General features: G+C 46.5%; 2 protein-coding genes across 13 annotated transcripts in view; one reads left to right on the top strand and one right to left on the bottom strand.

Moving 5' to 3' along the window:
* SLC25A16 (solute carrier family 25 member 16) overlaps nucleotides 1–14,325 on the bottom strand; it is a 175,010-nt gene that overhangs the window by 106,955 nt on the left and 53,730 nt on the right. Inside the window, exons 1-2 of one of the 9 annotated variants that reach the window (XM_063961590.1) lie at nucleotides 6,932–7,024; nucleotides 6,599–6,654 (exon numbers count right to left, since the gene is read on the bottom strand). The exons of 2 other annotated variants lie outside the window; for them this stretch is intronic. The gene's annotated coding sequence lies outside the window, so the exon portion shown is untranslated. 6 more of the 9 variants (XM_063961591.1, XM_063961589.1, XM_063961593.1 and 3 more) reach the window with 6 other exon arrangements.
* Nucleotides 7,012–14,325, top strand: part of BLOC1S2 (biogenesis of lysosomal organelles complex 1 subunit 2) — a 36,075-nt gene continuing 28,761 nt past the window's right edge. Inside the window, exons 1-2 of one of the 4 annotated variants that reach the window (XM_063961600.1) lie at nucleotides 7,149–7,163; nucleotides 13,198–13,277. The gene's annotated coding sequence lies outside the window, so the exon portion shown is untranslated. Of the gene's footprint in view, nucleotides 7,096–7,140; nucleotides 7,164–7,262; nucleotides 7,286–13,197; nucleotides 13,278–14,325 lie in introns of those variants that run through there. The other 3 variants (XM_063961599.1, XM_063961601.1, XM_063961602.1) reach the window with 3 other exon arrangements.

Here is a 14,325-nt window from a genome sequence, read left to right as displayed (position 1 = left end):
ATTCCTCACCCCTTTCACTGTGTACATCCCCCTCCTCACAGATTATTAATTCGTCCCCACTGGAATCCACCATCTCAGGTCCCTGTGTACTTTCTGGAGGCAATTGCTGGTGAATGTCTCCACGGAGGAATTGATTATAATTCATTTTGATGAACATCATCTTCTCCACATTTTCTGGAAGTAACCTCGTACGCCGATTGCTGACAAGGTGAGCGGCTGCACTAAACACTCTTTCGGAGTACACACTGGAGGGGGGGGGCAACTTAGGTAAAATAAAGCCAGTTTCTGCAAGGGCCTCCAAATTGCCTCTTTTTGCTGCCAGTATATACGTACGGACTGTCTGACGTGCCTACTTGGATGCGGTCACTCATATAATCCTCCACCATTCTTTCAATGGTGAGAGAATCATATGCAGTGACAGTAGACGACATGTCAGTAATCGCTGGCAGGTCCTTCAGTCCGGACCAGATGTCAGCACTCGCTCCAGACTGCCCTGCATCACCGCCAGCGGGTGGGCTCGGAATTCTTAGCCTTTTCCTCGCACCCCCAGTTGCGAGAGAATGTGAAGGAGCAGCTGTTGACGGGTCACGTTCCGCTTGACTTGACAATTTTCTCACCAGCAGGTCTTTGAACCTCTGCAGACTTGTGTCTGCCGGAAAGAGAGATACAACGTAGGTTTTATATCTAGGATCGAGCACGGTGGCCAAAATGTAGTGCTCTGATTTCAACAGATTGACCACCCGTGAATCCTGGTTAAGCGAATTAAGGGCTCCATCCACAAGTCCCACATGCCTAGCGGAATCGCTCTGTTTTAGCTCCTCCTTCAATGTCTCCAGCTTCTTCTGCAAAAGCCTGATGAGGGGAATGACCTGACTCAGGCTGGCAGTGTCTGAACTGACTTCACGTGTGGCAAGTTCAAAGGGTTGCAGAACCTTGCACAACGTTGAAATCATTCTCCACTGCACTTGAGTCAGGTGCATTCCCCCTCCTTTGCCTATATCGTAGGCAGATGCATAGGCTTAAATGGCCTTTTGCTGCTCCTCCATCCTCTGAAGCATATAGAGGGTTGAATTCCACCTCATTACCACCTCTTGCTTCAGATGATGACAGGGCAGGTTCAGGACTGTTTGCTGGTGCTCCAGTCTTCAGCACGCGGTGGCTGAATGCCGAAAGTGGCCCGCAATTCTTCGGGCCACCGACAGCATCTCTTGCACGCCCCTGTCGTTTTTTAAATAATTCTGCACCACCAAATTCAATGTATGTGCAAAACATGGGACGTGCTGGAATTTGCCCAGATGTAATGCACGCACAATATTGCTGGCGTTGTCCGATGTCACAAATCCCCAGGAGAGTCCATTTGGGGGTAAGCCATTCTGCGATGATGTTCCTCAGTTTCCGTAAGAGGTTGTCAGCTGTGTGCCTCTTCTGGAAAGCGGTGATACAAAGCGTAGCCTGCCTAGGAACGAGTTGGCGTTTGCGAGATGCTGCTACTGGTGCCGCTGCTGCTGTTCTTGCTGCGGGAGGCAATACATCTACCCAGTGGGCTGTCACAGTCATATAGTCCTGAGTCTGCCCTGCTCCACTTGTCCACATGTCCGTGGTTAAGTGGACATTGGGTACAACTGCATTTTTTAGGACACTGGTGACTCTTTTTCTGACGTCTGTGTACATTTTCGGTATCGCCTGCCTAGAGAAATGGAACCTAGATGGTATTTGGTACCGGGGACACAGTACCTTAATCAAGACTGTAGTTCCTGTGAATTAACGGTGGATAACGGAAACACGTTTCTCACCGCCCAGGCTGCCAAGGCCTGAGTTATCCGCTTTGCAGCAGGATGACTGCTGTGATATTTCATCTTCCTCGCAAAGGACTGTTGGACAGTCAATTGCTTACTGGAAGTAGTACAAGTGGTCTTCCGACTTCCCCTCTGGGATGACGATCGACTCCCAGCAGCAACAACAGTAGCGCCAGCAGCAGTAGGCGTTACACTCAAGGATGCATCGGAGGAATCCCAGGCAGGAGAGGACTCGTCAGACTTGCCAGTGACATGGCCTGCAGGACTATTGGCTTTCCTGTGTAAGAAAGAAATTGACACTGAGAGAGTTGGTGGTGTGGTTTGCAGGACCCTGGTTACAAGAGGAAGGGATTTAGTGGTCAGTGGACTGCTTCCGCTGTCATCCAAAGTTTTTGAACTTGTCACTGACTTATGATGAATGCGCTGCAGGTGACGTATAAGGGAGGATGTTCCGAGGTGGTTAACGTCCTTACCCCTACTTATTACAGCTTGACAAAGGCAACACACGGCTTGACACCTGTTGTCCGCATTTGTGTTAAAATAATTCCACACCGAAGAGGTGATTTTTTTTTGTAATTTGACCAGGCATGTCAATGGCCATATTCGTCCCACGGACAACAGGTGTCTCCCCGGGTGCCTGACTTAAACAAACCACCTCACCATCAGAATCCTCCTTGTCAATTTCCTCCTCAGCGCCAGCAACACCCATATCCTCATCCTGATGTACTTCAACAGTGACATCTTCAATTTGACTATCAGGAACTGGACTGCGGGTGCTCCTTCCAGCACTTGCAGGGGGCGTGCAAATGGTGGAAGGCGCCACCTCTTCCCGTCCAGTGTTGGGAAGGTCAGGTATCGCAGCCGACACAATTGGACTCTCCTTGGGGATTTGTGATTTAGAAGAACGCACAGTTCTTTGCTGTGCTTTTGCCAGCTTAAGTCTTTTCATTTTTCTAGGGAGAGGATGAGTGCTTCCATCCTCATGTGAAGCTGAACCACTAGCCATAAACATAGACCAGGGCCTCAGCCGTTCCTTGCCACTCCGTGTCGTAAATGGCATATTGGCAAGTTTACGCTCAGACGCTTTTAATTTTGATTTTTGGGTCATTTTACTGAACTTTTGTTTTTTGGATTTACATGCTCTCTACTATGACATTGGGCATCAGCCTTGGCAGACGACGTTGATGGCATTTCATCGTCTCGGCCATGACTAGTGGCAGCAGCTTCAGCACGAGGTGGAAGTGGATCTTGATCTTTCCCTATTTTACCCTCCACATTTTTGTTCTCCATTTTTTAATGTGTGGAATTATATGCCAGTATCGATAGCAATAGCCTACTACTATATATACTGCGCACAACTGAAATGCACCACAGGTATGGATGGATAGTAGATAAATAGAGAAAAGAGAGCGCAAGCAGACTGGTATTATGGAAGTATAGGAAGTCTAGTACGGATCCTGTTCTAATATTCATTGGCTACGATTTTGTATTTTTAGGTATATCTATACCATCTTACTATGTGATGATTGTGCATATTTTATGATTAAAAACTGTTCATTTTAAGAGTCTGCTTGCGCTCTCTTTTCTCGATTTATCTGTTTTCTCTTGTTTAGGGATTGCTAATACCCTATTCCCCTGAGAGCAGCGAGCAGCATTTCAACATAAGCTCTGGGAGGCACCTTTTTTCCCCTTTTTTTCCATTTGGATGGATAGTATACTTGACGACACAGAGGTAGGTAGAGCAGTGGCCTACTGTACCGTACTCCTATATATTATATACTGGTGGTCAGCAAAATTATGCACTGTACTCCTACTATGTACTACAATGCAGCACAGATATGGAGCGTTTTTCAGACAGAGAACGTATAATACTGGTGGTCACTGGTCAGCAAAACTCTGCACTGTACTCCTCCTATATAATACTGCTGGTCCCCAGTCCCCACAATAAAGCAGTGTGAGCATAGATATATGCAGCACACTGAGCACAGATATGGAGCGTTTTTCAGGCAGAGAACGTATAATACTGTTGGTCACTGGTCAGCAAAACTCTGCACTGTACTCCTCCTATATAATACTGCTGGTCCCCAGTCCCCACAATAAAGCAGTGTGAGCACAGATATATGCAGCACACTGAGCACAGATATGGAGCGTTTTTCAGGCAGAGAACGTATAATACTGGTGGTCACTGGTCAGCAAAACTCTGCACTGTACTCCTCCTATATAATACTGCTGGTCCCCAGTCCCCACAATAAAGCAGTGTGAGCATAGATATATGCAGCACACTGAGCACAGATATGGAGCGTTTTTCAGGCAGAGAACGTATAATACTGGTGGTCACTGGTCAGCAAAACTCTGCACTGTACTCCTCCTATAATACTACTGGTCCCCAGAATAAAGATATTTGCAGCCCCCTGAAACAAAGTGAGAGGACGCCAGCCACGTCCTCTCACTATCATTTCCAATGCACGAGTGAAAAATGGCGGCGACGCGCGGCTCCTTATATAGAATCCGAATCTCGCGAGAATCCGACAGCGGGATGATGACGTTCGGGCGCGCTCGGGTTAACCGAGCCATACGGGAGAATCCGAGTCTGCCTCGGACCCGTGTAAAATGGGTGAAGTTCGGGGGGGTTCGGATTCCGAGGAACCGAACCTGCTCATCACTACTTTTAACCACTTAATTTTCTATTATTTTTTCATAAAATATTCACAAAATTGTCTATTTTTATTTATCAAACAACATAAATAATAGTTATTTGAACCTGACTCAGGATAATATTCCTAACAAATATGCAGATTTATTAATAAAATGATTCTTAATCAGGTTTAAATAGCTGTTTTTTGCTAGTTAAAAAAAAGTTTTATACAATTAAAAACAAAAATTCTATATTTTATATAATTAACACAATGAGCCAACACTGACAGTTAACGTAATAATAAAAAGTGGTTTATTCCATAATTCCAGCTTGTGGCAGCAGCACATCAGGCAGGGAGAGAGACGATGGTCTCTGCTCTCTCCCTGCCTAATCTGCCATTGTGCGGCTATACAGCAGCAAGTGGTAGTGGACAGAGGAGAAGTGTTATGGGGAGTGGGGAGATATTACCCTTATCTCCCTCCACCCCCCGGTTATGTGACCACCTCTACTTGTGCGCCTGCTTTGCTACTAGTCTCCATTATCTGCGTACACTAGCGCATACCCTAACAGGTGTATTTACACAAATGAGCAATTCTGCATATTATGCAGTTGTGTCGACAAGCACTACTTGAGTTGTGTCTCTTATGTTGTAAGTGTAGATGCAATCACAATGCATATGACTCTGCATTGCGTGTACTTGCTTGCGTTCGTGATTTCATGTAAGAAATGCTCCACAAATGGGCGTACATTTGGGATCCGGTCTGAAGATCGACAGTGTCTAGGTCGACAATGTTTAGGTCGACCACTATAGGTCGACAGTCACTAGATCGACATGGATGGAAGGTCGACAGGGTTTCTAGGTCGACAGGTCTAAAGGTCGACATGAGTTTTAAAAAAAAAAAAAAAATCTTTTTTTGAATTTTTTCATACTTAACGATCCACGTGGACTACGATTGGAACGGTAAAGTGTGCCGAGCGAAGCGGTAGCGGAGCGAAGGCACCATGCCCAAAGCATGGTGAGCGAAGCGAGCCATGCGAGGGGACGCGGTGCACTAATTTGGGATCCCGGTCACTCTACGAAGAAAACGACACCAAAAAAAAAATATATCCTCATGTCGACCTTTAGACCTGTCGACCTAGCACATGTCGACCTAGAAACCCTGTCGACCTTCCATCCATGTCGACCTAGTGACTGTCGACCTAAACATTGTCGATTTGATGAACCACACCCGTACATTTACCTCTCAGCCCACATCATTATGTCCAGAACCCCCCTAAACACACAAAAAAAATCTTCTGCAACAAACATCACTTTACAGACAAAAAATAAATACTTTTCTTACCAAAAATATAAAAGAATGTGAAATCTACAATAAAATCTAAATAAACTGAATTCCTCCCTATCAACTTTTAAAAAAATCAAAAAACAACAGTTAAAGAAATTTCACAGAGCAGTCAATATACTGTATAAATAATGTTTCCCCATACATATCAGAATAGCGGCGAAGGTTCTGGGTTAGAATAGTTACACCAGCATATTAATCACTCAACCACTATCAATGGTCATTGTAAAAGTATATTTGAAATCATGCAGATTATAATGGATGGATAGATAGATAGATAGATAGATAGATAGATAGATAGATAGATAGATTAAAAGAACAGGTTCTCAAACTTGGTCCTCAGGACCCCAAACAGTCAATGTTTTCCAGGTAGCCCAGCAGGTGCACATGTGTACTCATTACTCACTGACACATTTTAAAACCTCCACAGGATGAGATCATTATTTCACTTGAGATTATGTGAGGAGACATGGAAAACATGCACTGTGTGGGGTCCTAAGGTCTGAGAACCTGTAATATGCACCATTCCTCCCAACATTGCCCTTTCCAGGAGGGACAAAATTCTCTGCTCCTGGACTTTCTTGTTTATGTATGATTGGAGAGGGTCATGTTGGGAGGTATGATACAGTATGAAATACTAACAATAAGCATAAGCTCCTATCATGAACCTCTGTTACAAAGAAATAAAGTCCTATAAGTACTCACAACTCTATGGGTAAACAGGGAATGAAAGACATACATTAGCCACTACCGTCCAGCCATACACATCAGCAGCAGCCCATAGCACTGTACCCATAAATAGTAGTACACACATGTATCCTTACCAGGAGCCAGCTACAGCACAGGAAGTGACATCACCATCTGTCACCTTGGGGGGGCTCTATTGGGAAAGAGAGCGTTCAGTGTCATACGCTGAGTTTCATCATCGCCAGCGATAATTATGAGTGCTGCTTACCCACACTGTGTCGCCCCTCTCAGGGCTAACAACACACTATAAAATGTACAGTACAGGGTTACTCTTCTGCCCATATCCATCATGGCCGTTAGAGCATCAGCGAACAGCCGCAAACTAGAGGGACACATATTCTACAAAATTGTCTCCGTCCACATAGTCGAAGGATTCTGTTTACAGCCGCTTAGATGGAGATTATTACTACCGTGTAGTGTGAAATAGGCTCCGACAAGATGGCATCTACAAAGAAGAGGGACAAGAAAGCTCAGGGCCGCGCTCTAGGAATGGGACTGTGTGTCTGCGCGACGTTACAGGTTACGGTGTAAGATCACGTGAGGAGCTGTAAATACGGAAGTAGTACGGCACTAGGTGAGCGGCGGGATATGCCGGGTAGTAGTGACTGGGTGCACCTGTGGTGCCCATGTGTGTCCTGTGAGGTGTGGTGTGACGGCTGCTGTGCTGGGGATTTAGAAGAGGGGTCCTTTAGCAGGGTCCCCCTGTGTGTGTCTGAGATGCCAATGCAGATGCGCAGCTGCCAGTGTGTCTAAGGCGTTTTGTGGTTGGCATATATCTTTCTGTGTTTTTTTTTCTAATGTTAATAAATGATATTTCTCTATCGTCCTAAGTGGATGCTGGGGTTCCTGAAAGGACCATGGGGAATAGCGGCTCCGCAGGAGACAGGGCACAAAAGTAAAGCTTTTACAGGTCAGGTGGTGTGTACTGGCTCCTCCCCCTATGACCCTCCTCCAGACTCCAGTTAGATTTTTGTGCCCGGCCGAGAAGGGTGCAATTCTAGGTGGCTCTCATAAAGAGCTGCTTAGAGAGTTTAGCTTAGGTTTTTTATTTTACAGTGATTCCTGCTGGCAACAGGATCACTGCAACGAGGGACAGAGGGGAGAAGAAGTGAACTCACCTGCGTGCAGGATGGATTGGCTTCTTGGCTACTGGACATGAAGCTCCAGAGGGACGATCACAGGTACAGCCTGGATGGTCACCGGAGCCACGCCGCCGGCCCCCTCACAGATGCTGAAGCAAGAAGAGGTCCAGAATCGGCGGCTGAAGACTCCTGCAGTCTTCTTAAGGTAGCGCACAGCACTGCAGCTGTGCGCCATTTTCCTCTCAGCACACTTCACACGGCAGTCACTGAGGGTGCAGGGCGCTGGGGGGGGGGCGCCCTGGGAGGCAAATGAAAACCTTTAAAAAGGCTAAAAATACCTCACATATAGCCCCAGAGGCTATATGGAGATATTTACCCCTGCCTAAATGTACTAAATAGCGGGAGACGAGCCCGCCGGAAAAGGGGCGGGGCCTATCTCCTCAGCACACGGCGCCATTTTCTGTCACAGCTCCGCTGGTCAGGAAGGCTCCCAGGTCTCTCCCCTGCACTGCACTACAGAAACAGGGTATAACAGAGAGGGGGGGCAAAATAAATGGCAATATATTAATATAAAAGCAGCTATAAGGGAGCACTTAATCATAAGGCTATCCCTGTCATATATAGCGCTTTTTGGTGTGTGCTGGCAGACTCTCCCTCTGTCTCCCCAAAGGGCTAGTGGGTCCTGTCTTCGTATAGAGCATTCCCTGTGTGTCTGCTGTGTGTCGGTACGTGTGTGTCGACATGTATGAGGACGTTATTGGTGTGGAGGCGGAGCAATTGCCAAATATGAGGATGTCACCTCCTAGGGGGTCGACACCAGAATGGATGCCTTTATTTGTGGAATTACGGGATAGCGTCAACTCGCTTAAGCAGTCGTTTGCCGACATGAGGCGGCCGGACACTCAATTAGTGCCTGTCCAGGCGCCTCAAACACCGTCAGGGGCTGTAAAACGCCCCTTGCCTCAGTCGGTCGACACAGACCCAGACACAGGCACTGATTCCGGTGGTGAAGGTGACGAATCAACCGTATTTTCCAGTAGGGCCACACGTTATATGATTTTGGCAATAAAGGAGATGTTACATTTAGCTGATACTACAGGTACCACTAAACAGGGTATTATGTGGGGTGTGAAAAAACTACCAGTAGTTTTTACCGAATCAGAAGAATTAAATGACGTGTGTGATGAAGCGTGGGGTGCCCCGATAAAAAAACTGCTAATTTCAAAGAAGTTATTGGCTTTATACCCTTTCCCGCCAGAGGTTAGGGAGCGCTGGGAAACACCTCCTAGGGTGGACAAAGCGCTAACACGCTTATCAAAACAAGTGGCGTTACCCTCTCCTGAGACGGCCGCACTTAATGATCCATCAGATAGGAGGATGGAAAATATCCAAAAAGGTATATACACACATGCAGGTGTTATACTATGACCAGCTATTGCGACTGCCTGGATGTGCAGTGCTGGGGTAGTTTGGTCAGAGTCCCTGATCGAAAATATTGATACCCTGTACAGGGACAATATTTTACTGTCGTTAGAACAAATAAAGGATGCATTTCTTTATATGCGTGATGCACAGAGAGATATCTGCACACTGGCATCACGGGTAAGTGCTATGTCCATTTCGGCCAGAAGAGCTTTATGGACACGACAGTGGACAGGCGATGCGTAGAGGAGTTATTTGGGGTCGGTCTATCGGATTTGGTGGCCACGGCTACGGCCGGGAAATCCACCTTTCTACCTCAAGTCACTCCCCAACAGAAAAAGGCACCGACTTTTCAACCGCAGCCCTTTCGTTCCTTTAAAAATAAGAGAGCAAAGGGCTATTCATATCTGCCACGAGGCAGAGGACGAGGGAAGAGACAGCAACAGGCAGCTCCTTCCCAGGAACAGAAGCCCTCCCCGGCTTCTACAAAAGCCTCAGCATGACGCTGGGGCTTCGCAAGCGGACTCGGGGGCGGTAGGCGGTCGTCTCAAGAATTACAGCGCGCAGTGGGCTCACTCGCAGGTAAATCCCTGGATCCTGCAGATAATATCTCAGGGGTACAGGTTGAAATTAGAGACAGAGCCACCTCGCCGTTTCCTGAAGTCTGTTTTACCAACGTCCCCCTCAGAAAGGGAGACGGTTTTGGAAGCCATTCACAAGCTGTATTCTCAGCAGGTGATAGTCAAGGTACCTCTTCTACAACAAGGGAAGGGGTATTATTCCACTCTTTTTGTGGTACCGAAGCCGGATGGCTCGGTAAGGCCTATTCTAAATCTGAAGTCCTTGAACCTGTACATAAAGAAGTTCAAGTTCAAGATGGAGTCACTCAGAGCAGTGATAGCGAACCTGGAAAAAGGGGACTTTATGGTATCCTTGGACATCAAGGATGCGTATCTCCACGTTCCAATTACCCCTCACACCAGGGGTACCTCAGGTTCGTTGTACAAAACTGTCACTATCAGTTTCAGACGCTGCCGTTTGGTTTGTCCACGGCACCTCGGGTCTTTACAAAGGTAATGGCCGAGATAATATTTCTTCTTCGAAGAAAAGGCGTATTAATTATCCCATACTTGGACGATCTCCTAATAAGGGCAAGGTCCAGAGAACAGCTAGAGATGGGTTTAGCACTATCTCAAGAGGTGCTAAAGCAGCACGGATGGATTCTGAATATTCCAAAATCCCAATTAATGCCGACAACTCGTCTGCTGTTCCTGGGGATGATTCTGGACACAGTTCAGAAAAAGGTTTTTCTTCCCGAAGAAAAAGCCAAGGAGTTATCTGACCTGGTCAGGAACCTCCTAAAACCAGGAAAGGTGTCTGTACATCAATGCACAAGAGTCCTGGGAAAAAATGGTAGCTTCTTACGAAGCAATCCCTTTCGGCAGATTCCATGCAAAGGGATCTGTTGGACAAATGGTCAGGGTCGCATCTTCAGATGCACCTGCGGATAACCCTGTCGCCGAGGACAAGGGTATCCCTTCTGTGGTGGTTGCAGGAGGCTCATCTATTGGAGGGCCGCAGATTCGGCATGCAGGATTGGATCCTGGTGACCACGGATGCCAGCCTGAGAGGCTGGGGAGCAGTCACACAGGGAAGAAATTTCCAGGGAGTGTGGTCGAGCCTGAAAAAGTCTCTTCACATAAGCATTCCTTTAACTAAGAGCAATCTACAATGCTCTAAGCCAGGCGGAACCTCTGCTTCAAGGAAGACCGGTGTTGATCCAGTCGGACAACATCACGGCAGTCGCCCATGTAAACAGACAGGGCGGCACAAGAAGCAGGAGGGCAATGGCAGAAGCTGCCAGGATCCTTCGCTGGGCGGAGAATCACGTGATAGCACTGTCAGCAGTATTCATCCCGGGCGTGGACAACTGGGAAGCAGACTTCCTCAGCAGACACGATCTTCACCCGGGAGAGTGGGGACTTCATCCAGAAGTTTTCCACATGCTATTAAACCGTTGGGTAAAACCAATGGTGGACATGATGGCGTCTCGCCTCAACAAAACACTGGACAGGTATTGCGCCAGGTCAAGAGATCCGCAGGCAATAGCTGTGGACGCGCTGGTAACACCTTGGGTGTACCAGTCGGTATATGTGTTTCCTCCTCTGCCTCTCATACCAAAGGTATTGAGGATTATACGGCAAAGAGGAGTAAGACTAGTGGCTCCGGATTGGCCAAGAAGGGCTTGGTACCCGGAACTTCAAGAGATGGTCACGGACGATCCGTGGCCTCTACTTCTGAGAAGGGACCTGCTTCAGCAGGGTCCTTGTCTTTTTCAAGACTTACCGCGGCTGCGTTTGACGGCATGGCGTTTGAATGCCAGATCCTAAAAGGAAAAGGCATTCCAGAAGAAGTCATTCCTACCTTGATAAAGGCGAGGAAGGAAGTCACCGCGAAGCATTATCGCCGTATTTGGCGAAAATATGTTGCGTGGTGCGAGCAGCGGAGTGCTCCGATGGAGGAATTTCAACTGGGTCGTTTTCCTACATTTCCTGCAATCAGGATTGTCTATGGGTCTCAAATTGGGATCTATTAAGGTTCAAATTTCGGCCCTATCAATATTCTTCCAAAAAGAATTGGCCTCAGTCCCTGAGGTCCAGATTTTTATCAAAGGAGTACTGCATATACAGCCTCCTGTGGTGCCTAAGGTGGCACCGTGGGATCTAAATGTAGTTTTAGATTTCCTCAAATCCAATTGGTTTGAACCACTAAAGAATGTGGATTTGAAATATCTCACATGGAAAGTGACTATGTTACTGGCCCTGGCTTCGGCCGGGAGAGTATCTGAACTGGCGGCTTTGTTTTATAAAAGCCCTTATTTAATTTTCCATTCGACATAGGGCAGAGCTGCGGACGCGTCCGCATTTTCTCCCTAAGGTGGTATCAGCGTTTCACCTGAACCAGCCTATTGTAGTGCCTGCGGCTACAGACGACTTGAAGGACTCCAAGTTGTTGGACGTTGTCAGAGCCTTAAAAATATACATTTAAAGGACGGCTGGAGTCAGCAAATCTGACTCGCTGTTTATACTGTATGCACCCAACAAGTTGGGTGCACCTGCTTCTAAGCAGTCGATTGCTCGTTGGATTTGTAACAAAATTCAACTTGTACATTCTGTGGCAGGCCTGCCACAGCCTAATTCTGTTAAGGCCCATTCCGCAAGGAAGGTGGGCTCATCTTGGGCGGCTGCCCGAGGGGTCTCGGCATTACAACTCTGCCGAGCAGCTACGTGGTCAGGGGAGAACACGTTTGTAAATTTTTACAAATTTGATACCCTGGCAAAGGAGGACCTGGAGTTCTCTCATTCGGTGCTGCAGAGTCATCCGCACTCTCCCGCCCGTTTGGGAGCTTTGGTATAATCCCCATGGTCCTTTCAGGAACCCCAGCATCCACTTAGGACGATAGAGAAAATAAGAATTTACTTACCGATAATTCTATTTCTCGGAGTCCGTAGTGGATGCTGGGCGCCCATCCCAAGTGCGGATTATCTGCAATACTTGTACATAGTTATTGTTAACTAATTCGGGTTATTGTTTAGGAAGCCATCTTTCAGAGGCTCCTCTGTTATCATACTGTTAACTGGGTTTAGATCACAAGTTGTACGGTGTGATTGGTGTGGCTGGTATGAGTCTTACCCGGGATTCAAAATCCTCCCTTATTGTGTACGCTCGTCCGGGCACAGTACCTAACTGGAGTCTGGAGGAGGGTCATAGGGGGAGGAGCCAGTACACACCACCTGACCTGTAAAAGCTTTACTTTTGTGCCCTGTCTCCTGCGGAGCCGCTATTCCCCATGGTCCTTTCAGGAACCCCAGCATCCACTACGGACTCCGAGAAATAGAATTATCGGTAAGTAAATTCTTATTTTTGTAATTTTAATCTTCCTGACTGGAAATGAAATGGAAAGATGATTGTTCACTTATTTTTTCTAGATGCCAATTTAGTAATTTTTGTTTTTGGTAAATGGTTCATTGAGGTTAGGATGGAGTCTTTTTTAATTCTAATACTTGATTATAGGATGGTAGGTGAGACCTCCTGTAAGGCGTACGTCCTGTGGACTTATTTGCTTAATTTTGTACTACAAAATTATCATATATAATGGTCTTGTTTGCCAGGGGCTATGAGGGAAAAAAAATGATGAAAGCTGAAGGACTAGGAACACTTAAAAAGATTAAGAACCACTGATGGAGAAGAAGTATGTGAACATCAATATTTCTGTAGTTCATAGTTGCTTACAGTTACATGTAATTAACTTAAGGGACTCGCAGCTCGTGAAATACCCACCTTAAGCTAGGTACACACTATATATTTATTGGACCAATTTGGGCAATAATTGGGTGCTCAGCCACTTTTGTTATATAGTGTGTATGAACGATTGTTTTGGCGATTCGCTGAAAAATCTTGCATACACACCACTCAATCATCCGATCAGTTGTCCAAGACCAAAATCTCTGCCTCAATTTCCCATTATCATAATGTGGCCATTTTTTAAAAATAATCTGACCATTTTTCCCAGGTTTTTCAATGACTGCATCGTCATCTTTGTGGGACGACATATGCAAATTCCCTGTGGTGTGGCAGAAAATCAGTTACTTACCAAAAAAAAAAAAAAAATCTTTTAGTGTGTAGCTCAGACATTAGGGCCTTTGAGTTCAGTCGGACAGTGTGTACCTAGCTTTGCGTACACTGAACTATACTAGTGTAGTCTACTTTGTCAATCTATTATTACATCCTACATGGAAATGTCCTACAGAAGAATATAGTTTGGTACTGTGCGGTTGGTCTTTAGTTAAAGCTGGAATTTATGGAAAGTTTTCAGATATGATTGATAAACTATGAGAGCGTATTTGTTGTGAATGGTGTGCAAACTGTTAGAGTGCTTTACGTGGTTTGGAATGGAGCGGGCACCAAACAGTCAAAGCTGTTTGGTCCCAGAAGCACTGTGTCTTCCTCACCTATAACCTTGCCCCAGCCCATTCAGTTTTGTTTTGGTGCTGGCAGCACCCTCATCTCAGTCAGTGCAGGCCTCGGATTCTGAGACTGATTCTGATCAGCAGGAAGATGATGCCTCAGACTTTGGTTCTTGTCCAGAACAGTGTACTAAGGTGGAGGGAGATTCTTGCCTTAGTCAGGGCAGTCAAAACTATACTTGACATAGAGGGTTGGGGATGGAATCCCTGTGGCTGGGATCCCGAGGGTCTGTATACCGACACCGGGATCCCGGACGTCAGAATACCGGCAGC

The sequence above is a fragment of the Pseudophryne corroboree genome, chromosome 3 (genome assembly GCF_028390025.1).
Source record: "Pseudophryne corroboree isolate aPseCor3 chromosome 3, aPseCor3.hap2, whole genome shotgun sequence".
Taxonomy (NCBI): Eukaryota; Metazoa; Chordata; class Amphibia; order Anura; family Myobatrachidae; genus Pseudophryne; species Pseudophryne corroboree.
This window is presented reverse-complemented; position numbering and strand designations above follow the sequence as displayed.